Source organism: Lycorma delicatula, chromosome 3 (genome assembly GCF_047948215.1).
Source record: "Lycorma delicatula isolate Av1 chromosome 3, ASM4794821v1, whole genome shotgun sequence".
Classification (NCBI taxonomy): Eukaryota; Metazoa; Arthropoda; class Insecta; order Hemiptera; family Fulgoridae; genus Lycorma; species Lycorma delicatula.
The window spans coordinates 117,270,688-117,297,154 of NC_134457.1; the positions used below are offsets into that span (position 1 = coordinate 117,270,688).

Sequence of the window (26,467 nt, forward strand, 5' to 3'; positions counted from 1 at the left end):
AGGAGGAGAAAAGATTATGGAGGTAGAAGAATTTTGTTATTTGGGAAGTAGAATTACTAAAGATGGACGAAGCAGGAGTGATATAAAATGCCGAATAGCACAAGCGAAACGATCCTTCAGTAAGAAATATGATTTGTTTACATCAAAAATTAATTTAAATATCAGGAAAAGATTTTTGAAAGTATATGTTTGGAGTGTCGCTTTATATGGAAGTGAAACTTGGACGATCGGAGTATCTGAGAAGAAAAGATTAGAAGCTTTTGAAATGTGGTGCTATAGGAGAATGTTAAAAATCAGATGGGTGGATAAAGTGACAAATGAAGAGGTATTGCGGCAAATAGATGAAGAAAGAAGCATTTGGAAAAATATAGTTAAAAGAAGAGACAGACTTATAGGCCACATACTAAGGCATCCTGGAATAGTCACTTTAATATTGGAAGGACAGGTAGAAGGAAAAAATTGTGTAGGCAGGCCACGTTTGGAATATGTAAAACAAATTGTTAGGCTTGTAGGATGTAGAGGGTATACTGAAATGAAACGACTAGCACTAGATAGGGAATCTTGGAGAGCTGCATCAAACCAGTCAATGACTGAAGACAAAAAAAAAAAGTATAAACTTATAAACTGACGGTGGTTGTGGGGTCTGGGAGAAGTGAAACGCGAAGATATGTCGAAATTTTCCGGAAGTCAATTTATGGTACCCATTACAATTTTGATGAACCATTACCTTTTTGATGAAATCTACCAAAAAGATTTCTTCAATGAAAAATTTGTGATTACGTGTATACGTTTAAAACTAAAACAACGGTTGCGATTATTATTTGAATGAATAAAAATGAAGATATTATTGAGAGAGTATGTTTGCGTGAGTGTGCATGCGTAAATAATAAATCAATAATTAATAATAGGAAAAGATAATATAGGACAATAATATTAATATAGGATAAAATATATATTTAGGGGGATAATTTTTGCCGTACACAGTCATGTACTGAGCAAACTAATGAGAAAATCGTATTTCTTCTTTTCGTGGTAGAATCATATAAATAATTAGATATTACTAAGATCTTTGGCCCCGTAAAAAACGTGCAAAGAGTTAAGAATAAGGACAAATTTTTAATTATTTGGTTAGTCAGTGAGACACAAAATAAATTAGGATTGTATGGGTTACATACTCAGAAAGTATGTTTGGATATGAAAAAGATGTTCAGTAAAGTTAGCTGGGAGGAAGTGACCGTGAAGATTTTTTCTTGGATAGAGGGATGGTGTAAAGGAATGTATGAAGTCACTAAGAAAACGAGAATTTAGCTGTAGATTCTTAAAAATGAGGAGGGAAACAGTGAGCCAGTGAACGGATTATGATTTGCGTTACCAGCAAAGTAAAAAGATATATTATTTTGTATTTTTTTCTTTGGTAAGTGCGCACGTATGAAACCGAATGACTGGTTTGTAGATTAATAAAACCTCTCAATATGAACGTTCGGATAGTTTTTTGCATTGAAGATTGTACGATACTTAAACAATATTTCATAAGTAAATATAGATCAACTACTAGCGGCTAGGTTTAAATTGTCTGATAGGTATTATGGGGTTATTATTAAGTTATCTTTCATGATGTATGTTTATTCTGCAATTTTATGCTGAAGGCATAATAAGCCATACCTTGTTCAACACAGAGCTCAAATGGAACATACACAAACATAAGAGGTTTTATTTTAGTTTAAATTTTATTATTAGCGTATAAAAGGCTTGCTTTTACTTTAATTTTAAAGCAGAAAAATTGAGAATTTTACCTCTTTTCAGAATATTTGAAACTTATTTGAATTTTTATGATTAACCTTTAAGATTAAAACCGTCACTTTGCTTGGCATAAAAAAATAAGAAACTGGCTATGGCGTTACCACAGCCATATATAGAATTATTCTATAAATAATTTAAATTTCGTATATTAAATGATTCAGTCCAAATATAAATATCATTCGTATCCTTTAGCAGTTAAAAAAAAAAAACGTATTTGGAATATTTTTATCTTCTCGTTCCCAAATATTTTAAGAGCTGAAAAATAGTGTGGAATTTTGTAAAAATAAAGTACCATCGCACATCAAGTAACATACCACATATATTTAAATTTAGTAATTTATTACAAAATGTATTATTTTAGTAAACATGTTTACTAAAACATTTATTATTAAATAAATAAAATAAACTTCATCTATATCCGTTTCAATTTGAACAAATTAAATGTACGGTAATCATAATTATTGCTTCCTGTTTTATATACTCGTAGTTTACTAGACTTTTATCAACCTTTTTTAACACCGATAATTTAAACACCACCAACGGAATTCTAATTCTAAAAATACTTAAGAAGTGCAGTGCTAACTTAAAATGTTCTAATTTAATGTAAACAAAAGTGTAAACGCGATACTTATTCGCTTTGGTTCAGAGTAATAAATAAATGAACTTTATGTTGCTTTCTACGGGATAAATCGGCTCAACAACAGGCTAAATGGGGTTATCATCTCCAGGTAGATAATTTAAAAAATATTTAACTGAGGTTACTAATTTAACAGATTTTTATTCAGTTAATCATATAAAGACGAAATCATCTATATCTGTCTTGATTAATGGAAATGAAAAAAAAAAAAATTAAAATATCTAACACTGATTTTTTGACCATACTGAGAGTGAAATCCTTGTTTTAATAACTCTAAGTGGGTATATAAATGTAAATTACCTCCTCTCATCAAAAAATAGCAGAATAATAATTTATTAAAATAACATTCATTTCAATTTGGATGAAATAAATAAAACGGATGATTCAAAAAGTACCTTACAACTTTAAAAGCATATACAAATTTGTTGAGGTAATTCACAGATTCAGATCTGATTTCATAGGAAAACACATAAAGTTTGTCACCCAACATTCACTTTGGTTTGACATGGCTTCCATTAGTAACGCGACATACATCTCACCAGTCGTTTTCATTCCAGACTGTAGTCAGCAAATCGGACGTTACCTCTGCAGCTGCGGCGGTAATTCGGAATCTTTGGTCAACAAGATCAGAAGGCAAAGGTGGTACATAAACCCGATCTTTAATGAAACCCCGCAAGAAAAAATCTAGCGGGATCAAATCTGGGGAGCGAAATGGTCATGCAGTTGGACCATAACGACCAATCCACCGACTTGGAAATCGAGTATAAGAAAATCTCGGACTTATAGGCGGTAGTGAGATGGTGCCCCATCTTGCTGATAGTAATGGCGTCCATCTTGATTATCATCGTCAATGTGCGTAATTAGAAAATTGTAAAGGATGTTCAGGTACGATACCATTTACAGTTGCCTCCTAGAAGAAGAACGGATCGTACAGTCTTTGTTTGCTTAGGGCACAAAAAACATTAACTTAGGGCTATCACAAATGTGCTGCAAATTTTCATAAGGGTTTTCACTACCCTATATTCGGTAGTTATGGTTGTTTACCTTGCCACTAATGTGAAACGCTGATTCATCACTAAAAATTACATTGTCTAAAAATGTACTGTTGTATGCAGTTCTATCTATCATTTCTATATAAAACTGCAGCCGAACAACCTTTTCGTCATCTGTAATGAATTGAACCACGGTTAGTTTGTATAGCTTCAAGCGCAATAGTTTACGTAGTACCTGCCAAACAGTCATTTTGTAATGCCAGTCTCATGTGACGCACGTCGAGTTGACTTCTTTGGATTACGTGCAAAGCTTTCTCTAAGTTGTTCCACAGCAGCTTCAGAGGCGTGGGCGTCCTGTTGATTTTGTATGTTTAACAGAAAAACCTGTCTCAACGAAGGTTTGGTATCAAAAGTAAATTGTACGCCTATTAGGAGGCTCCCTATCGTACTCTACGAATATTACGTTGAACTGCAGTTGCTGACTGCAATTTGTGACACAAAACACACAGCGGGCGCGTTCCGCACCAGTAAATGTATCCAATATTAACAGCACTGGTGATAGCACTGATAGCCAAATTCGGTACTAATGAATTACATGAGTGAAAACTTGATGTGTTTTGCTATGAATTAAAATATCAACCGAATCTGCACGTTATCTAAATAAATTTTTATATGCTTTTAAATTTGTGAAGTCCTTTTAAATCAACCGGTATCTTAATAAGATAATAAAATAATAATTTCTATAGTTCAAGTCATATTAAGAATATATTTTACACCAAAACGATCAGTGGAAGATGAATTTAAAATAAAAAAAAAACAAAAAAAAAATGTAATTACAGTTTGTATGTTATTGTATGGCTGAAAGAAAAACTGCTCAAACATTTACTTGAACGTATAAAGCGAAACGATAGTAAAAACTTACTATCGTTTCGTTTTTTTTGATCAGTAAAACGGGAAACTTTAAAACCCTTGTATTTAAATAAGTTTTTATTTTAACGTGAATGTTTCTACATTTTTCTGTTAAGACAGCAATTTTATTATTAAAAATAAACGCTTGACAGGTGGGCAACATTACAATATAAGCACTCTTGTAGTCTTAATCAAAAACTTTTCATTACTCTCCGTAACATCATTTTTATAATGCGTTCAACTTCTTGAATTTTTAATTTTAGTTCCGCTTACATATTAGCAGTCGCTAGAAGTACACCTTGCTCTAGAGTAAATCCCTACAAAAAAAATTCCATGTTGACAAATTAGAAGATCCGATCGGCCAAACAGTGTCCTCAATTTTAATAATGTATGGTGTGGAAAGACTTCTCTTAAAGCAGTATTATATACACGAACAGTATGACTTGTGGCAGCATCTTATTGAAACCACATAAATTGTTGAAACCTAACTAACTCTTGCCTCAAATATTTTATGACCATACTTATGTAATGCGTTATAATACTGATTTCAACGTTTCCTCGATCGTCTTGAAAAAAGAATACCTGAGTAATGCCAGGTGACAAAAGTTCACATCTCACTGTGACCTCCAGACCGTGGAACGGTTTCTTATGTAACTGAAATGAGTTTTCAGCGCTCCAATATCAACCACTCTAATTATATATATATATATATATATATGTACATATGTGTGGGGTTCGATCTCCACCTAGTACAATTGGGAAAAAATCATCTACTCTGCTTATTTACGAAGCCGTTCAGGTAAAAATGAGCTTCATCTGAAATATATATATGGTGGATTAAATTTTCATCTATCATCCTTTTGTGCTGCAACATTTCTTGATGAAAATTCATGGGAGCACCAAATCAGAATTTTTTAATTCCTGAATGATTTGAATTTTATAGGGGTGAAAACTTATGTCCCCTATGTAAGATTCAACAGATAGATAGTTTATTAAATTCTAATGCATTTTAATTGCAGAACATTTGGACAACGTGTAATTGTTTTCTGGTGTTCTAAAATTGTTTTTGCTGCTCTTTTATGTTTCAAATTGAAAGTGGATCCAGTTCCTCAAATATTTTAACCCATAAGTTAATTGCATGAACAGACGGTAACCACCCATGATGTGGATTATTTAACCGATTGCGAAATAACGTTCGTACGGTTGTCGCGGAATCAGCATTTTATAAAACGATTTAACACAGAAAACACGATGTGCACATGACCACTGTTCCGTGTTTATAAAATGCCAATATACCACCGAAGTCAGTGCTCTCACACAAACATGAAATAAATAACCAAGTTTTAAAATTTTCCCGCTTCCCTGATGTGTCGTATATTAAAAAATGAATGAACTAAATTAATATTCCCACATTGTTTGAGAACACAGAGATCAAACTTCCAACCTTAGATTTATAAAAGCCATCTCCAGAAAGTTCTTGCAAAAGTTCCATCAAACATAGTTCTAAGCTTAAAGAAACTTCACTTAATGTAACGAGTAAATGTCATCCGTATTGCCTTCGATTCGAGAAATAAAATTTTTTTTAAATATCGCTCATTTCTTTCTCGATCCTAGATCAATATTAATATGCTAGATTATTATAAAACTGGATACGAAGTATAAAATACACCGTTCATACTTGTATCGATTTAATTGCAGATACTAATTTCTTCCTTGGTCCTAGATCGATCTTCTAATATTATTATTATTATTATTAATATAAAAGCTTTTGCCAGTTGCGTAAAAGTACAATGAAGTAAACATAATAATAACACATTCTTTTAACACAGAAATAACATATTATAGAAATGTTGTATTATGATGAAAAATTGTTTAATGATGATTTTAATTCCTTGGACTTTAATAAACCCATATAATTTATTATTTTACCGTTAATTCTCTGCAATCAAATTTAAAAGTCATGAAAAAGTGAAAGAATTAAGTTGATGTTCAGTTGATTTTACTACAATTTTTTATAATAAAAAATCTATGCAAGGGGTTAGTGTAATTATAAATTTCTTGTTTTTGAGTAGAAATAGTTATTTTATTTATAAATCGAATAAGGTAAATTGTTTGTAATTATTGTTTCTTTTTTAACTTTATTTTAGAGTACCTTATCAATAATAGATCTGGAGTCCTTTTTTTGAAAAAATACGATCAGGAAGTTTATCTATGTTCTAGATGTCACTATACCGACACTATTTTATTGTGCATCCGTTTTGGCTGACACTAAATTTTGTAAGTTTATAGTAGGATTTTACTTCAATGCTGAGACTATTACTAATTTTTGTTTTTAAATCATATTTAAAATGGTATCACGGTAGTGAAAAACAATACGAGACCATTTGATTAGAAGGGGCTCCCAGGTAAACCTAATTAAGATAAGGTAATAGGTGTATATAAACATTTTAATCGAAAATTATATTTCGGTTCCACTGAGCTTTAAATACTTGTATCATTAATAAATTACTTTTATAAATGAAACGTTTTGCCTTTTTGAATACTCGTTTACATTCAATAAAATATTAAATTTAAAAAAAGCTTTTAACTCAAAACCTTCAGCTATGGAAATAAGCATCCAGTTTTACAGTCATTAAAAAGTAGGAGATTATCAAAACCTACGATTTACTTAATGTAAATCCTGTCTTATCGCAGTTTGGCAATTCAGATATTTCTAAAGTTCTAATTCAGATATTCGGTGTTTGTTTCTATTTCTTATCGAACAACAAAATTTTGATAATAAAATGTTGATTCTGCAAATACGATTCTGTGAGACGAAAGAAATTTCTTTCGTCTCACTTTTATTTAAAATACGAGTTTATTGGAAATTGATCACCGGAAAGATCTAAGAAAAAAATGTTTGTTATAAAATAAGAAGTTTTTAAGCCGATTATAAGAAGAGGATATAGTATTTGACGTCTTGAATAAAGATATTAAATTCCTTGTTGCAGTCATGCGTGTGAAACTGGGTTAATGCGGATCGGAGAAAGAAACGACAGCCATTTTCTCTAAATTGATAAATCAATCGTTTTTAAATCCTGTAATTAGAAATCATACATTTCTTTCATAACAAACATTATTATTACTTTAAATAAAATACGAGTCTGGTAATATGAGCAGTGTGGCTTTTTCTCTGTATTGGAATAGGCAATTATTTTCTTTGATATAATCGTTAACTGTTACAGTCTCTACAATTATTTTGTTATTAGTGTTACTATTATTGTTAGTCTTGTAGTTATGGTAGTAATGTTTTTTGTCGCTGAGGTGTTGAAATAACTATCGTAATAATGGGAATTACTTATTGTATCGGTGCCAGTTGCCGTATGTAAATACGTTATGTATACGTGAAAACATTGCCATCGTTTATTATCACAAAATATGAGGTACTTATACTTTCTGAATCGCTTTCCTATGCTAAATAAAATCCTTTAAATTTCGTCTACTTATTATTCTATTATGAAATAAACGTGACTTGAATTAGCCTGCTTTTAACGTACCGTAAATCCTTTTTTTATTTGTATTTTAAACTTAAAAAAATATTTGTCGTATGCAAGGAATTATTGAGAAACACACTTCATAATCTGCATTTTGTAACATGTAGATTAATTTACAGGATTTGGTTTTACAGACTGTACTGCTAACAAATTTTTAGCTTTTATTTCGAATTAAATTTTCTTTAAAACCTTTTGTTATTAAAAATACGCTTTAATAATCATTTCTATTTATATTTAAACAGTAGCTGCTACTTCAGACTACGTTATATAAATACCGTTTAGTTTGGAAAGTTTACATGACTTAAATATTTTTAAAAAATCTATGAATAAGAAAATCGATTTTTACACTTAAAAAAAAATAAATTATATTATCTCTGAAATTAATCAGTGAAACTATAATAAATTTATGATCGCCTATCCCTTTCTTTCTTACCGGGTTACAGTTTTAAGGAGTCATATACAATACCCTGTTTTTTGAATCTCTTCTTTTATTTATTGAAATATATCTTTATCGTAAAAAATTAAAAATAAACCGGGATGGTTAAACTTTCCGATTTTTAATTTTATTTTCGTGAACTGAGTATAGACATAAGTGGTTTCAACTTCTAGATCTACTATTTACAGTTATTAAACTTTCAGATGGCAAATCCAGTCATTTTACATTGGCGATGATGTATGGTTGCAAGGAAATGTTTGAAAGAAGATGTATTTAAAAATGTAATTGAATTATTAATGATATTTGATATTGTTATCAGTAAAATTAAAAAAATATCAATAAGAGATATTACTGCTATCTAGCTGTGGTTGGTTTGGATACTTTTACTGATAATAATTAAGGGGATAAGTGAATACTAGTTCTTTGATCTGAATTTGATAAAAAGTGTTTTCCAAAACGCATAATACAATTGAGTCGCATATACAGTTTTAAAAAAGATAGATTCTCATGACATTGGGCTGTCGGATGTTATCAGCGGATTATTTAAGAAAATTATACCTGATGTTTTGCATCCATAGTTCAAAAATTAAATCTTTTTTACGGAAGGAGTACGATTTCATTAAGAAAGGGTCAAATGTAACGAATTTCTTAAGAAATTATCATTCGCTAGCCGCTCGACCTTCCTGTCCAGTCAGGACCCCATCCCACTGTGTTCTTTATCCTCATACATGTGAGAGTAATACTGATAAATAACAATTAAAGCTTATTCAATCTATAAAAACTATCTGTGTATTGTAATTTCTTCAGTGTGGTCAGCACAGTACTCGAAACTTTGAGCGATCTGTGTATGTGGGTTTCGAAATAGTCTAAATTTTAAAAATAGTAACTGTAGCTAGTTACCGGTAGGAAGGACAGGTAAAGAAGAATTTTGCACGGTTTTTAGGGTTACCCGATAAACGTCACGAGGAGGTGACCACGTTTTAAATTTCATTATTTATTTACTATTTTATTTTATGTTTTTTAGTCAGGTAAGGTAGTCAGGTTTTTTAGTCATAGCTTGGGAATATGAAAATGTAAATTTTTAGTATATGAAGAAACCATGCCTGACCGGGATTCAAACCTGGGACCTCCGGATGAAAGACCGAGTCGCTACCGCTCCTTATACAATCTCTACTTTGAAGAACTTAATATATGACTTCTTTTCGTTTTATTACAGAAATATTTCCTCACAGCAGTTTTGATGACAAAAAATATTTGTATTATTTTTATGGGAGCTATTTTTTTTTTGCGATTTTTTAATTTTTTTATTGTTAAACAAAAAACTTAGAAGGAGTTAATTGAATTATATACATATATATATATATATATATATATATGTTCTGCTTCCAATAAAAAAAGACTTCGTTGTACCTTTTTCAACTAAGGTAGGTTTACGTCCAGTACTAATAAAACTGTTTTATCATAATTTAACAGCTTCTGTAGGGCATTTCATCTCAGCTAGTACAGTCTTGTTATATTGATCGATATGCTTGGTATGTAGTCCACTTATCCCATGTTCGGTTATTTGATACGCTTGGTATTTTTTTCTCAATCTATTGATCTTTTGTTCTTCATTAAAACAATGATAATATTAAAATAATAACTTTTATGTTCATTTGAAATTAATTAATTAAAAAAACAAGCTGACAACAAAGTTGTTATACTTTCCTGTCATTGGTTATTTATTCTTATATAGTGGAAAAATAATATAAATAAAAAAAGTTTAAAAAATAAAAATAATGGTATTTTTTAAAATATTTTCTGCTCCCCACCACCAAAATCGCTTCTCTTAAGAAATTTTTTGATTTTTTCATCTTTAGTATGTCAAATAAAAAAAAACCAAAATAATTCCAGTGAAAAATTTACAACCAATAAAAAGTTACCTAAGATTTATTCTTTTAGGGGAGGGGGTTGAATAATGATGAAATTTTATTCCAATGTTATTATTAAAAGTTTAAATAAACTAAAAAAGTTTTAAAAAACCCAAAAACCGATATTTAAAAAATTTTAAAGGTTCCCCTAAGCTCAATATTTTCCCCAAATATTTTTTTTTTGGGTCACCTGTACTACTATTACTTTTAGGAAGATATTAAAAAAAACATTCCGTTAAAAAATATGCAATAATTTCCTTTAATGGATGTACGCATACAATGAGCTTAGTATAAAGTGGAGTTATGTTAATAAAATTTTGAGAAAATTGACCCCAAAGAAACTCTCAATCTCTTGGAGATACTGATCTTAAACTTTTACTAACAGATTGCTCCATGTACGTGAGTCTCTGCTAAATTTCATCAAAATTGATTTGTCCTAACAAAAGTTATTAAGTTTCAAACACGCCAGCAGACGTATATAAGTACATACGTATGAATATTACCCCAAACCTTTTTTGTCATGAAACATCCAGAAATACAAAAAACCTACATTCCATTTTTTGACTGATTATCATACTTTCCTTCTTGCAGCATAGTTCTAGAGCTACGATGCCAGGAAAGTAAAAATTAAAAAGTTGTATAGGTAATTATAAAAAATCATATTTTTGTAACCAATTTATAGTTTACAGATTAAAACTTACATCATTTTAATTTTTACAGGCTAATTGTAAAGAATTTACTTTTTTTGTTTAGTCTACTAATTGAAGGACAATAAGAAAAATTTAATAACTTTGTTATTATTTCTAGTAAAGTTATTATAATGTTATGTTTTATATTTAAAAAAAAAGTGAACAGAATAATGCTACTGAAGATTTTATGCAGATTGTTTATTTTGTATGGTTTGCATTTTTAAATACAAGATTTACCTTTAAATGTGACTGGTTAAAAAAAAATCTTTACATGCATAATTCATAAATAGAGATTTATGCATCAAAAGTGTTTTATCTGATTAGTATTATAATAGTCCTACTTAACATACTATTAGTTTTGCTTTAGTTATTCTTATATCAAAATTTATTCTCGTACAATGACCTATTTAGGTTTTAAAATAGCTTGTAAATCAATTCTTGACAGATGGCAAGCAATGAAGAAATATTTTCATCCGATGGATGAAATAAATAAATATGAAAGATCCCCGATTGAAAGTTCACAAAATTGATAATAAAATTATCAAATTAATCCTTACACTGCAAATATTTTAATGTCCTTCTGAATTTTTAATCTAACACATCAGTTAAGATGTATTTTAGTTTTTATATTTCCCTTCCGACTATATCCCTACTAGATAGTAATTGTTGATCATAATAGCTTCTAAAAATGATTTTGAAAAGTGGTTATCAGTAGGTTTTTACCCCAGTGATTTTTATATTTTAATTTACTAAAATGGAATTTCATTTCCAGTCGGAAATAAGATTGGAAAAAGCTACAGATATACATCATCGAAAATTAGCGATAAAAAAATAAAAAATAAAAACGGTATACACCACAATGGAATGTGGTGTATACGATTATTATTAGCATATCAGATTAAGTTAAAAGTAACTTAAGTTTTCTTTCTAATATAACTTATTAGAGATTGAAGGAATTTGATTTGGTTAAATTTGACTTTCAGTCTACTCCATTGTTGTTATCTGTTTTTATGATATCTTATGAAATATTACTTCTAGAGTAATATATATGCATTTTATATATATAAAAACCACAAAAATCCAAGCACCGAAGAAATCCAATCCATGTCAAAGAGGTCAGAATTGATTCTTTGGTATGTTAAAATTTGACAAATATTACACAGTTCTTAATCCATTTAAAAAAAAAAAAGTTCTGATGTGATCACTACATCGACTTCCTTGTACCCCTATTAAATTACATATACACACTTTTTTTAAATGAAAAGTACATAAAATTTTATTTCATTAATAACTTCTGATATTATTTCATATTTATTATTATTGAATTAAATGTTATTATTGAATTATTATTTATTGTATTTTTTTATAATCAGAGGTTAATAATTATTAATAAATCAATACATTTAAAGTAAAAAAAGGAGATGAAGTCTGGTTTGAACCGATGTCCCTTGTAAGGTCCAAATATTTCATTAATTAAAATTTTATTTGGCTATAACTTTGGAACCAATGAAAACAAGTATCACTTATGATATATTGTTCAAAATTTCTAACGAGGACTTATTACTGCAGTTAAGAAAAAATCCAGATTTTTTGGATTTTGAACTTTTTGGACGCTTTTGGTTCAGTCGATTGCAATCAAAAGGGGAGGTGCACAACTAGATGTTATGACAGTTCTAAATTCAAAATTTCAACATCCTACGGCTAATCGTTTTTGAGTTATGCGAGATATACACATACGTATAGACGTCACGCTTAAACTAGTCAAAATTGATTCAGAGATGGTCAAAATGGATATTTCCGTTGAAATCTGAAAACCGAAATTTTTCGGTTTTATCACAATACTTCCTTTACTTCGTTCAAGGAATTTTAATGATAGAGTTCTCAGCATTAAAAATTCTTTTAATTTGATTTTATATTTCAAACAGTTGAATTTTATTGATCAGTTTTAAATAATAAAAAATATAACGTAAAATAACTATGGAAATCTCAAAAATTGAAGTTAATGAACTCCATTTTTCTTTAAAACCTTGCTACCAGGCTCACGATATTAATATTTTTAATCGTGCATTTTTAATGATTTTAAACATAATGTTGAATTACATTTTATGTTTAAACAACACTCGAATTAAAAATTCTCATCAGAGTTTTTGTACCATCAAAAAATAAATAATGCAGGCTATTTTAAATAAACTTAGAAAATTAAGGTCCACAGAAAGTATAAAATTGTATGCATTTTCAACAGCTTAATTACAGTTTTAATTATTTATTAACTATTTTATTAATAAGTCTTATTAATAGTAAGATTATTTACTTTACAGAGTTGTTGTGAAAAGATTGACGCTTCAATGTTTGACTCTTCTGATCGTATGTAAACAAAAATCATGAAGCCGATAAAATCATTTTCTGGAAAGTTAATTTTAGTCTATTAGATCATAACTCAAGTAATTAAATAGTCAATTTTGAAAGGATCAGAACAGTGTTGGTGAGTCATAGTGTTTGGTACATGGCCAGATCTATTAATATAACTTTTAAACTGGGTGATACTGTATACTTGAAATTTCCACGCTTAACATAAACTGAATAGATTTTTTTTGTTCAAGTACGCTAGGCTGCAGTTGACATATGAGTATCATGTGCTGCTGTTTCTTGACTTAGTCACGTGTTCATCTCAAACATTTAAAATAATTAACAAATGCATCTTAAAACATTTTCTGAATATATTGTTCATATAGGAATTAGCTTATTGCAATGTTTTGTCAGGTTATAAAAGAAGAAAACTGTATGTTTTATGATAACAGATTATTTGCTAAAATATAAATACATATGCATAATAATTTAAAAATATTAAAATAATATCATTATATTTTATAAATTATATGGACTTATAAAACTGTAAAAAATGTGCCTGCTTTAATGTATTTAGGCTCCAAAAGTAAATTGTCAAACATAATGTAGGGCGTTAAAATACTTAAGCCAAGCAACAGGAAATGTAACAAGCAGGATGTTAGAAATTAACAAAAAAGATCAACTACGAAAGAAAAACTTCTCATTGCAGTTTATCTTTATTAAATTATTACAATTCTATTAAATAAATTATTACAAAAAGTAAAAAATAACGTTTATGTGGTTATTTTGCCCAAAAATGATTGTAGGAACTACATTAATTCTAATGTTGCTTTTAAATTATTATTATTTTTTAATTTAGATATATACCATTTAATTTATAAGTATTATTAATTAAATAGTCTGATACCTTATTTACGAAAACTAAACTTTTTTCGATGGAAATTATAATATTTAAGTCATATTTTATTTACTTCCTTTGTAAGTGTATTGTCATTTTGTTTCCCTTTTTACAATACAAATCTCTACAAAAAAAAATTCTACACAGCTGTTTCTTTAAAGAATTCCTAATAATTCAAACTAAATTATCTAATCATGTTAATTTCTACATTTATTAGACGTTAATCCCTTTTTGGATAGAGGCAAATACATACCCCAATCCATTGTTTCTCGACGGAAGAAGTACATAAATTTGTTCCTTCATACCATCTGGCTTACTCTTTATTAAGTTGTGATGTATGTGGTGCACTTGAGATGTAAGGCCGAGTTTCATTCTCTGAAAGTAATGATATTTATTTTATAGCCTGTTCTCGTTGTGAAGAGACTCCTTTTTTTGACTAACACTTGCATTTTAATGAGGTTGCCATATCAATGTGTACTTCTCTTTTCCTAACAAAGTTAGCATTGAATTCTTGAATGGTTATGTTGATTTTAGGAGTGACTCGCATGTCGGTTAATGATTTTATTTTTACGATTTCCAAAATTCATATTAATTAAATGTTATAATTTTTAAGATATTTGATATATTTTAGGCTTTACCAACATTTTCTATCAATGGAATTGTTATGTAAAACAGTAATGTACATTTTAAATCCTGATTTAAATTATTTTATTTAAAAAAGTCATTAATTTAAATCAAAAGTCTTTTTATCAATTTGAAGAAAATAGCTACTACTATCCACTATTTTTTTTTTTATATATCCAGTGATACTCCTATAACTGAGAAAAAAATTGTTAAATAAAATTACATGAAATTAAAGGAAAATTTAATTTCAAACACAGTTTAATAAACAAATAGATACTCCTACATACACCCATGGAGAATGAAACACAACCCTTCCTTGCATGTAATCGGTTAAAAACATGACATTTCTAAATTAATCACATCCACAAAATTTTTCAATACTTGAAAAAGAAACAAAATGTGTAAACGTTTTGCTAATTGCACGTTAAATATTTTTTTATTTAATAAAAATAGATAGGAAATGGAATTTTGTTGCATACTTTATTGTTCTCGTTATATATCAAAATTATTTTGGAATTAATAACTTTTACAGTATTTTAGGGTAAACTAACATCGTACGTCGTATTTAATGTGAATATTATATATATGTATTATACCAGTCTTATTACAATAAAGTACGTTAAAATTTATTTATAAAGGTTACGGTTGATAAAATTAACTCTCACCAATCCGCAAATCATTTTATGTGATCATTTATGGACAAGCTCTTTTCTCTCTAGTATATTGTTCTTCTTAATTTTATTGGATTTACGCAATATTCATTTACATACGTACAATTAACTACTTAAGAAATTACCAGAAATATTCAATGATGCAGATTTAATTTTAATTGTACTCTTGTATAAGTAATCTGCCAAGTCTGGTTCTTCGATCATTAGTTGTTACATAAACCCTAGGTAATATTAGCCTACGTATGTTACTCATTACATTAGTTGTCTAAGTACATCAATTGCTTTCTCTTGGAGAAGCATACACGATGAAAGAAATATGTTTATTGCATGTTACCGATTTTATATAAAATTAAATCGCTGTTCTGTTATAAATGTATACCTATCAGTTTTTTGTACATTTAACTATATTTAATGGGTTTTAAAATTTCGCCAAATGGCATTAAATCATAACATTTATTCATACATATATTCCTCGATAACTGAGTAAATGTGATCTGATTTTATGAAATTCCTGTTTATTACGTAGAATTTCGTTTACCTTAGACCGTCGCTTTTGTACACTCAGGTAGAGTAGGTACTATGTAATAAAATACATAATTAATTATACGAAATAAAGAAATTATTATTACAGCAAAACGTAGAACACTTGGTTCTTCTTTTATAAATTATTATTTAAATTAACGTAAAAGTAAATAAAAATCATTGTATATTTATGAAAAATATTATTAAAATTAGAATGTTAACTGCAGCGGTAATAAAACTCGATCATTGGATATTTTAAAATCGTAATACGAATTTAATTTTAAAACTAAGAAAGAATCACGGTAAAGATTAATGTACTATTTATAATAAATAATCTTGATAAAAATTTTGTAAGAATTCTGCAGTAGGAAGCAGTTCTTAATCCATCAATACGTTTCTATAAAAAAAATTAAATACTTACTTAACATAAAAGATTATCATATACAACAGAACTATCTAATTAAAGAACAAACAAACTTCAAGGATATTCAGAAAGAGTAATAAAAATTAAAAAAAAACAGAAATAGAAAAATATTAACAAATAAATTACGTAATGTAGTGTGCACAATTAATTAACTATGCAGCGACATCCTATGTTCGCCTTTTCTTAATACAGCATGCATTTCTATGGAAACTGTACCTTTATTGGTTATCAGCAAGGTACAGTAGTTATACGGTTACACATGGTCAGTATTATTCTAATTTTAACATTACTTAAGTAAAAAACTTATTTCGTTATTTTTCTCTTATTTCGAATATATACTATTTTAAAACAGGGCTGTAAGCCTGATTAAAATTAGCCAGAGAGTTTCGTCATTCATACGCCGACATTTTTCAGTCAATGATTTTGAGTAAAACCGCCAAGAACTAAAATACGAGTATTTCAATAAAATGGGCATTCAATCAAATTAAAAGTAATTTTATAACTGTAACCACGTTATTTGAACCTATATTCTTCAGTACTAGTATAGTAAAACAGTTGTAAAATCTAATCAGCAATAACTTCTCTAATAAATTCTATTAATTTTTAATATGAAGATTTGCCAGTGGCATGACGTATTGAAATTCTCACAAACGAATTTTTTTCCAGTAACAAAATTATTTTAAATTAATTTTGTTATTTCTATTTTGTTAACGTTAATTTGAAATTTTATAAGAATTACAAAATTTGGACAAAAGAATTAAATATTTTTTTTAATATTTCTAATAATAGTGTAAATCAAATCGCAATGACAAAAAAAAGTAATATACAAAATAAAATTAGATATTTATTAATACGAGTATTATATTCATTTTATAATATGGACAAAGAACATCAACATATTCTACAACAATAGCGTTTACTGCACTTGACCTATGCAAAACGCTGACCTTTAACGGAAAAATAACTATAATTGGAAAGCTGAAAAAATATTAAACGGTCTTACAATATTTTAATTATATAACTATTTTATCAAGAAACTCAACTAGATTCTGACCATATTTATTGATATCAGTGAAATTTCCCAAACATAATCTTTTTTTACTTTAACGTACTTTTTTAAACATTAAAATAATAATTAACCAAACCAAAGTAATAACAATTTTTATCTTAAATAAACTATCTAATTTTTGCTGTTTTTATGACATCTACCTGTTTCGACGGCTACATCTAAATATTGAGAACCGAGTCGTCAACTTTTGACTGCGTCAACCAGTCTTGTTTCATAAAAAAGTTTCTGATCTCAAAAGTTTGGAGTTTGTTATTTATATTTATACAATTAAAAAGTCTCTTATATAATTACATAAGAGACGTATATATGACGGTTCTAATCGTCATATATAGTAAAAACTACAGTTTTTACCATTATATTACGAATTTTACGTAAAAAAATAAATAGCTCTCTTCCGTTTCATTAATTATAAAATAATACGGGCAAATTCCTAAATTGAAATCTTTAGGAATTGGTAAAACATTCTTAAAAATTTCATTATATATTTTAAGTTCTTAATTCAATATATCCAAAGGTAAATCGTTGAAAATATTATTTCCCAGAGAAGCTACGGGCTTTCCTTTGAGATCCTTGTTTAAAAAATATATATCATAAAACAGTATTTTTCATATAAATTACACCAGGTGATGGGTGGCGTCCTGCTTTTTAAAAAGCGTAGTTGTTATTATGTGGGTGTTTATTTTATTCTTATCGAAATTTGATAGGTTAAATGGGTGAAAAATTCCGAAAAACAATTCTTTCACAAAATGGGGAAGGAACTAAGCTTACAAGTATTTTTATTATTGTAAAAATATGATATAATCCCTTAGTGGAAATAAATTTGTTCTGCGATTTTCGTTAGAACAGTCGTTTTTGTTTTGAGTACTTGAAACATCGTTTTTGGGTTGTCAAACAAAGATAAACTTAAAAATTATATAACTGAAGACACATTTGAGAAATACGTAGAAAAGAAAATAATCACAAAAGTCTTTTATTAAAAACAAATAATATATTTTTATAACAAAAATGTATCATTCAAATGCTTGAATTTGTTTTTCTCTGCATTCTAATCATCTGCCACATACTCATTTCAATAATTTTTTAAGGACCTTAAATACATTAATTTCAGTAAACTAGTTTTTTAAGCTCTCAATTGATGGACAGAGTAGAAGTCGATTTCAGGCCTTATGTAGAAACTGACCGAAATCACAAATCCAGTTATTTATAAATATATTTTTTCTTGTTTTAGTAAATTGTCTGGCACATTGTAAAGGACATTTGTAACAATTATGGGCATTGAATTTTAATTAAGGACGATTATTTAAAGGCCATTTTAAAGGACAGAAAAACATGGTTTATTCGTATATTACCATTGATTATTATGTCGGAGATACTTAAAAACTGTTTTTTTAAGAATAATCGAAATGAGTGGAATTTATAAAATTAAATTATATAGATCATTTCATTGATGAAAAATTTTTTAACTTTAAAGATTCCGAACGATTATGTTTCTTTCATTTTTAAATTTTAATTCCATCATTCTGTTCTAATCTGTTACTACATATGTGGTTACAATTAACTGAATACTTTTTTCTAAGAAATCATAAATTAAAATCTATTATATGTTGGTTTATTTTTAGAACCTACTTTTAATTTTCTTTTGTAGCAGAATTTACTTTAAATTAACATTATGTATACCACATTATTTTTATCAAAAATCTGTGTGGTTTTATATCCTCCATTTTAACAAATATTTTATTCTGATTGGTAATGATAATAATATAACACGTCCGGAATAGATGGGTTACTAAAAATGGGGTTAATAAAAATTGTGCATAATAAAAGGAAGAGCTTCATATTATTACATAAACATATTAATTATATTAAATAATAGAAATACAGATATATGAAGATAATAAAAACAAAATTAGTATAGAATAAAAAAAAGAACCTTATTCAAAGTACTATTTAACAAATTCTTAGAAGATGGCTGGAATATAGGGAGTAATTTCAGTAGCTGACATTTGTAATCTTTTACTAGAAATCCCTTTTTACTTCCTTTACGAAGTAAAATGATCGCAAAAATTTCGGTTATCAGATTTCAACGGAAATATCCATTTTGACCATCCCTGAATCCATTATGAGTAGTTTCGGCGTGACATCAGTACGTACGTATCTTGCATAACTCAAAAACGATTAGCTGTAGGATGTTGAAATTTTGGATTTAGAACTGTTGTAACATCTAGTTGTGCACCTCCCGTTTTGATTGCAATCGACTGAACCAAAGGTGTCCAAAAAAGCCCAAAATCAAAAACAAATGTTTGAATTTTGGACTTTTTCTTAACTACAGTAATAAGCCCTAATTGAGAGCTTTTCAGCGATATATCATAAGTGATACGTAATTTCTTGGTTCCGAATTTATAGCCAAATGAAATTTTAATTAATTAAATATTTGGATCTTTGAAGGACAAGGCATATCGGTTCGAATCAGATTTCATCTCCTTTTTTTTTAACTTTGTTTTTTAATTTAAATGTATTGATTTATTAATAATTAATAACAATAACCTCTGATTGTAGAAACAAATGTACGATAAATAATAATTCAATAATAACAATAAAAAAATATGAAAAAGTATCAGAAGTTATAAATGAAATAAAATTTCATGTACTTTTCATTTAAAAAAAGAAGTGTATATATAATTTAATAGGCGTACAATGAAAGTCATGTGATGTCCACATTAGACGTTTTGTAGTAGTCGTACAAACCGATTGAAATACGTGACTATGTGCTACTCCTAAAAGTCGAGTAATTTCTGTATTATAAATACTAGTTTTGGTAGTATGTTACGCACTTAACTACCTTGCTTATTTATACTGCATTTACGCCTCGGTAACCGAATGAAAAACACAATTCTACTAGACAGACTAAACCGATACAATATTGTAGCGATGCAATCTGATTACCGTCTAGATAGAAACTAAATTTTTCGAATTTTTATGAAACTTTTTATATTGAAAACTGTTTACAATACAAGAGAAAATATAGAAAGTGTAAGGACATGTAAATTGTAACAAACTGCGTTGGTTTTGAAAATGGATACTCCAGTATTTTAACCTTTTTTTCTGTTTAGTCTCCGGAATCACCATAAGGTATTACTTCAGAGAATGATATGTATGAATGAAAACGAAGTAGTGTTGTACAGTTTCAAGTCGACCATTCCTGAGATGTGTAGTTAATTGAAATTCAACCACCAAAGAACACCGGTATCCACGATATAGTGCTTAAATCCGAAACTGACTTTACTAGGATTTGAACCTTAGAACTCTCGATTCGAAATCAGCTGATTTGCAATGACGAGTTCACCTAGACCTAAATTATTCTAAAAGTATGCACGAAACACGTTAAATTTTTAATTTACTAAATATCCGACTTATATTTACAGATATTAACATAGTGGATCTGACAGCCCATGTTTATAATTTGAAAGCTAGTTTCAACTTTTTCATGGAGTCTGAAGTAATTATATTTCAAAACAATTAAATAATGACGATATTTCAGTAAATTTAATAGTGACGATTAGATTAGCATTTTATTAAAACGATTCTACATTCTGAGCACTGGAAATACAATACTACAGTTATTACGAACGGGAAAACTGTCCAAACAATTATATATTCCTGCCCACTAATAAGTCTACCTGAGAAGAACATTGCAAACGGCTGTATTAATGTTTTAAGCTAGTTACAATGAACGTAATTTCGACCTATTAAAGTGGGCTCTTTTAATGCTAATTAAGTACTGGTAACTATATTTGAGAAAAGTTTCAAGGATTTTGTCGAGATCACTTCCTTATATTTAGAAGAAGGGCAGAAGGCCAACAATACTTCAGTGGAAAGTGCGGATTTAATATTTTGAAGTGAGGGTCATAGCATGTTTTGTATGAGTTTTTTTCTTATCGAAAAATGAAAATTCATTCATTTAACGGTCGGCTAAGAATGATGTAAATTATGTCTTTTTTTCATTTATAGGAAGGTATTGCGTCGTTAAAAGAAAAATAATTGGTAGAATTTGTTTTCATTTCATGAAATATGAGGTTAAAAGATATGAAACCCGGAATACATAACCAGCTCAAGATAGTTTTTTTACAGTTTTATAAGGCTTTATTAATTCAAATAGATTATTCTATATGTAAAATTATTTACAAAAAATATCCTTTTATGTCTTTAATTTAATTATCCCTTCTCTTTGATAGATTTGACGACACTCACGATTTTTCAAAACTATATCTTAAACGGTAACTTAATTAGTTTTATTGGTTTAAAACTGTGCTCACTTAATTCGATTCGTAAAATTGCCAGTGTCTACATCCTCAGTCTTATGTACTCTGACTGTACCAAAAAAATTGCATCCTAATGGCCAAAAACATAAAATTTTCCTGACTGATTGACCTAGACTTAAAACGGTAAGCGACGACAAACTAACAATTTTCCCGAAGGAGTCAAGAACAATTCCTTTTTAATAAAAAATTCTTTTAAATCAAATTCATTTTTTTAAAAAGTTTTAATCTTTCTATATTAGGTGCATTTTACTTCCAAAAAATAAACAATGCGAGTAGTATATTTATATTATTATGTCATACTATATACCATAAATTAGTATTAATAATAAAAAAGGCTGTGTTTTCTTCCAAATATTCCGTTTATTTATTAGATTATATAAATTTTCTGGTATCACTGACAATAATCATCACTCTTCCACTATTAGAACACAAATCACCAAGCTTAGCGAATCTACTTTTAGTCTTTAATTATATACAATATGTCATTGCGTGGAAGCACATTTCAGTTTTTCAAATCCGGTTTTCTATTTCTAGAAATGATCTCATGCCCCTACTCAATTCTGTTTAGCTTTTAATTAATCTGCGTCTGAATCGTACTTTGAGTGATAAAATAAGTAATTAAATGTTTATTTTATTAATTCTATAAAATGTTTTAAACAACACTTTCTACCCCTGGAAAAATATATTTATTAATAATCTTTTTTTTATGTTACATTTTATTTGTTTATTTATTTTTTTTTTTTTTTGCTCGCCGGTTTGTAAATGTAAACTTGTTTTTTTTCGAAATATTTTAATAATTTGGAATAATGTAATTATCGCACATATTAAGTAATTAATTTTATACAAAAGGATTTATGTTAATTTGAAAATTTATTACAGATTTATAATTTAAGCCGTTAATATTTTGACTATAACATCACAAATCATTGATCGTAGATATTGATTTGAGACTCAGGTCCACTTTTCAATACTACGCCGAAGTATTTTGTTCAGATTCTTAAAAAAAAATAATTTAACTTAAAAGACCCGTTAATTAAAAATATATTACAGGAACTCTAAATATCTATTAAACTTTTTATAAATTTTATCTCTGAAAGTTAAAAATGAAGTTGTCATCAGTTTTTGGAACTTCATCATTTTGATAATAACACGTAATATAACATTTTTTATTTTACATTTCTGTATTTCTGAGTTATTTAAAATAGTAAAAAAAAAAAATGTAATTCTTTGTTTTACTCTAAATGTATTTTTTTTAAATAAATGAAAAAATTAATTTTTTACCATTAATTAGCTTTATTAGTTAATTACTGCAAATTGTTTAGTTTAACAATATATTGGGTTTTTAACTACATAATTAGTTTTTACAACTGTGTGATGAAATTAGTGACTGAAGATGAGTGAAATGGTATTTGAAAACACAGACTGACCTTGTACGAAGTACACGCGGATGTTATAACACATGCAATCTGGACGGTGCCGCGGAACAAACTGCCGTTGGGTTGGTTGTTGCTTAGTGACCAGCCGCCAATTCACGCTAAAATAACATCTGCGGAGGCGGCCCCGCCTAGCTTACTTCTCGGAGCTTTATTTTCACGCTAATCGTCATTTCGGTACCTAGTTTGTTGCTTTACTCTGTATTGCACATAAAAACAACATACCAAATATGTTCAATCAGAAGTTGTTCATTCAAAACTCGAACTGGTAGGATTGTGAAGGTTTGTTTAACAGTTTTGCCAACATATGGTTTCATATTTTTCTAAATCTATACCTTGTTTTGACGACTTGTTTTCTATGTATTAAACTCATTTGAATATTATTATCGTCCGTGATGCAGATGGTAGTAAAAACCACTCCTCTTGTTCGGCTACAGCTATGCTGCATTCTTTACTGATGTTTTTTTTTTTTTTACTGTGTGTATATTTTATGATCTGTAACAAGAAATAAATCCACTGCTATATACAAACTGTGATTAAAAGATAATTCTTTCATTTATTTTCCATTTTTTTTATAGAATTAAACATTATAAATCACCAATAAGCCTGATATATCAAGACTGATTTTTAGTTAGTTGTATCTATAATAATACTGTATAATTTATCATTTTTTGCTTCACATAAAAAGAGTTAAGTGATAAACCATTCATTTTATACATTTTTGACAGTAGATAGTTTACATTCATTACATTCATAGTTTACATCTTATTAAACAAGTTATTTTTAAAATTGTTTACATTTCTTAATATTAAGCCCTCAATATATAGCATACATATAGCATAACATAATTAGCATTACTCTTTATAATACTGCAGTTTTACTCTTGGCTTCTTGGATCAGTAAAATGTTTTTGTTAAAAAAAGAAATTACCTTTCTTTAGCTTTTTGAAATGAAATCTTTAACTTTTTACCTTGTGTGTGTGTGTGTGCATGTGCATGTGTGCACAAGGATGTAATGTTTCTCCGTGTGTACATGCTCAGAATATGAATAAACATGACATGAGATTTACATTTTTTACTACAAATATACAATATATATATGTGAGTAAGTATATTCCTCAGGTGCAGCAAAGGACTCATGTGAACAGCAAAGGAGTAGGAGAACAGCTAATCGCTTATAATCAGCTATTTTATGATATATAATTGAAAGTAACTGACACTTTTTGATGAGTTAAATGTCTGAGGGCTATGGAATCAGTTTATGAGTGGTAGATAAACCTACAGAATGATCCTGAATCTCCAGAGATGGCTGGATGACAAGCATGGGAAACTGGGGTACAAGTTGACCCAGTTCTTGACTGGTCATGGTTGCTTTAATGTGTATCTGTTCACAGAGGCATTGAGACCCTTCATGGAGTGTAACTAGTTTGGAAGGGATGCCACTGAAGCTCACACAGTGTTTGACTGTGATCGATTATTGCCCTAGAGAAGCATAGCTGAGAGATTTTGACATGCTTAACCCTGATAACAACATGGTGACTATTTTGGAGACCAAAGAGAAGTGGCACGTGGCATCCGAAGATATTAATAAGGATTATCTACACAAAGATGGTGGAGAAAGTACAGGGGTGGATTTTCCCTAATTTTCCCTTTGGGCTGTGTTCATGTTCAAAGCAGGTCCGGACCAAAGAAGTACACAAAAAAAAATCAGTGGGCTGAGCATGTGAAAGTAAGTGATAATGTGAGAAAACTTATGCAGGTATCGTATCCATTAGATATCAAAAGATCAAGAAACGACTTCCAGGAAGTTGGAACAATTTTTATTTTAAAGCCAATTCTTATTTATGTTTTACAATAAACAAATAATAATGTGTTATAGAATTTAATTCTTTTCTTTTAATTTTTTTTTCATAAAAATATATTATGCTGATCAAATTTCACTGAGCGCTCTTTAATACTTAATGATATATAATATATTTCAGTTGTTTCAACTAACAATATAAGATAAACAGGACAAGAAAAATATATGAAGATGGTATTTGTACATGTTGTACAAAATAACTATGAATTGATCAATTCAGTCTCTTTGCTCTTGACAAGTTTACAGAAACTGAATTGAAGTCACTGCTTTACTGCGTGTAGATTTACAAGAGACCATCCAGAACCAATAAAACTTAAATTTTACCTACATTATCTTCAATCATATTCAAGACTGTAAACATTATTTCTCTTCATAAATATTATCATAATTTATCAAACTTATCATAAAAATTAAGGTATATTTCTTTTACTGACCCTAATGAAAATTATATTAATGTTTTATATGAAAAGAGAAAATTTTCAGTAAGAGTAGATGTTCTATATAGCATTTTACATGCTGAATCTGAATTTGTATTCCAGAACAACCCATCATGTAATATTCTTAAGCTACAACCCCTTAAATTTATTTGTCTCACCATTTGTGGAGCAAACAATACAAATAAGTTAGTATGTCTGTATGTTTGCTTATTCACATCTGATTTATATTGTGGTATATGCTGTAGACCTATATTTGATACATAACACTTGAATGATGTAATTTCATGCCAAGCCAGACATGTATAGATATGTCATGAGTCAAGTAATGAATAATTCAACGTGATGAAATTTTCTTCAGTATCAATTCAGCTCTTGGTACTTGCTGTTTTTGTAAGTTGTGGTAGTGGTTTTATCATACACATATTATAAAGATTGTTTCATAAGTGATGCCATAAATTTAGTGAAAGATTTTTATGAAAAAAACTTTTGGTATTATTTTTGAACATCAAGATTTGTAAAGTTTTGTGTGTGTGTGTGTGTGTGTGTGTGTGTGTTTTGCACTGTGTTTTATTGGACTCCATGGTGAAACAGTTTTATGAAGTATTTTAAGTAATTAAGTATTTATAAATTAAAACTTAATTATTTGTATAATTAAGTAAATGTTTCTGTAGTATTTCAGTTTACTTTCATTCATTAAAACATTTTGAATTTTACATTGAATAAAAATTGGGCTTGTAAAAATTCTCTAAATATTTTTTGTTATGTTAGCGGAGAATTCACCATGAAAAGTCAATGAAAACCAGTATTGAATCTGCTGAAAACTGCTTAAAGATATTATTTTGATTGTCCCTTAGGAAACCAAGATAAATCCTGGGCTCCACATATAGCAAGCATCAAGTGCTACGTAAAACTAACCCAGTGGTTAAATCATAGGTATGCCTTTTGGTGTACCTATGAT

General features: G+C 28.6%; 1 protein-coding gene across 1 annotated transcript in view; it reads right to left on the reverse strand.

The window, feature by feature from the left end:
* LOC142321926 (uncharacterized) overlaps positions 1-23,438 on the reverse strand; it is an 84,681-nt gene extending 61,243 nt beyond the window's left edge. Inside the window, exon 1 of the mRNA XM_075360452.1 lies at positions 23,207-23,438. The gene's annotated coding sequence lies outside the window, so the exon portion shown is untranslated. The remainder of the gene's footprint in view (positions 1-23,206) is intronic.
* Positions 23,439-26,467: the final 3,029 nt, after the last annotated feature.